The sequence below is a fragment of the Sminthopsis crassicaudata genome, chromosome 3, assembly GCF_048593235.1.
Source record: "Sminthopsis crassicaudata isolate SCR6 chromosome 3, ASM4859323v1, whole genome shotgun sequence".
In the NCBI taxonomy this organism is placed as follows: domain Eukaryota; kingdom Metazoa; phylum Chordata; class Mammalia; order Dasyuromorphia; family Dasyuridae; genus Sminthopsis; species Sminthopsis crassicaudata.
In genome coordinates this window covers 135653495-135655016 of record NC_133619.1, presented here as the reverse complement: position 1 = coordinate 135655016, position 1522 = coordinate 135653495, and the positions used below count along the sequence as shown (strand labels likewise).

Genomic DNA, 1522 nt, shown 5'->3' with positions numbered 1-1522 from the left:
GTAGTAGAACTGAGTTTATGATGGGGATGGAGAGTTTATGATGGGGAACTAGAGAGGAAATGATATTTCATTCACTCCATATTGGGGAAAGAAAGACAAAAAGTGCATCTCCCTGAGGATGACTACTTACATTCCATAAGATTCCTACTTTGTCCTCCTCAAATAATCAAATAATCTAATTATTTACTCAATCTGGGTCACTTCTTCTCACATTTGGGCTAAGGTCTATGTCTTAACAAATAAGTTATTTGTTTCTTGAATGTAAAAACTGATATACCACTCATATTAAACTCAGCATATACTACATTGTTTACCTGACTCTTAGGAATATAACAAAATATAAATTTGAAGTGCTTGGGCTTCTAGGTATAAATCTGTAGTTCCTTCCTCTTCATACATCACTTAGGATTTTATTATAGAACAGCTTTTGAAGTTATTGAAAGGGTTTTCTTTAAATTTTACATAGACTTTTAAAAAGAAAATACCAATTCAAGGAACTTATTGCTGCAGAACAAAGAGTATTCATTTCAGTGGAAACTGGAGAAAATTAACTACTTCAAAAGTTATGAAAGAAATGGTATTCCCTTTACTACTAGGAAATAATTTTAATGTGTGCCTTTTCTTGAGTTGAGAATTTTGTAGAGGAAAGGGCCATGGGATTTCAGACTGAGGGAGCCAGTCCGGAGCCGCTCCCGGGGTCTGGGTTGGGAAAGCAGGGGGCATGGGGCCCGCTCACTGGGGCCATGGACGAGTACAGGCTGCCTTTGATGGTGTTGGACATAGACCTTACCAAGGTGCCAGCAATTCAACAGAAAAGAACTATTGCATTTCTAAACCAGTTTGTGGTACACACAGTATAATTCCTCAACCAATTTTTTACAGTTTGTGAACAGAAGCTATCAGCTTTTTCTCCTCGGATTCAACAAATTGAAACAGCTCTCAATATTTTGGATGCAAAGCTATCATCTATTCTGGGTCTGGAAAATGCCAAATTTGAAATATCGACTGCAAATGTTAATGGTGTTATAAATGGTCCTGAAGCTCCCTCAGGGACACAGACATCTCTGTCTCCTCAGTCTGAGGGTGTTCTTGTAATGGGAATAAGAAACAAAATGATATCTGAAGGATTGGACCCAGATCTTCTTGAGAGGCCAGATGCTCCATTGCCTGATGGGGAAGGTGAAGCAAATGCCGAAGAAAGTTCAGCTAGTGAATCTTCTTTTAGTGACTGAACTCCATGCTGACTTTATTGAATTTATATATCTACATAATATATACCTGCATAGGAAGAAGGATGTTTTTACAGTTTATATGCATTAGACCAGAGGTGAAATCCATTTCAATTATATTGGAGGCTGACAACTTTCAGAGATCACCTCTCCTACAAAATATTTACTAGACTAATAGTTTTCAGTTCTTCATAATGGTTTCTGATCATCAGTCAAAAAATATCTAGGAATCATCTTAATTTATGAAAGTTTTCTATAATAACTAACTTGAATTTTTTTCTGATCCATAAAAA

At 36.5% G+C, this 1522-nt stretch overlaps 1 pseudogene; it reads left to right on the top strand.

Moving 5' to 3' along the window:
• Window positions 1–743: 743 nt before the first annotated feature.
• On the top strand, window positions 744–1281 carry LOC141564920 (WASH complex subunit 3 pseudogene; annotated as a pseudogene).
• Window positions 1282–1522: the final 241 nt, after the last annotated feature.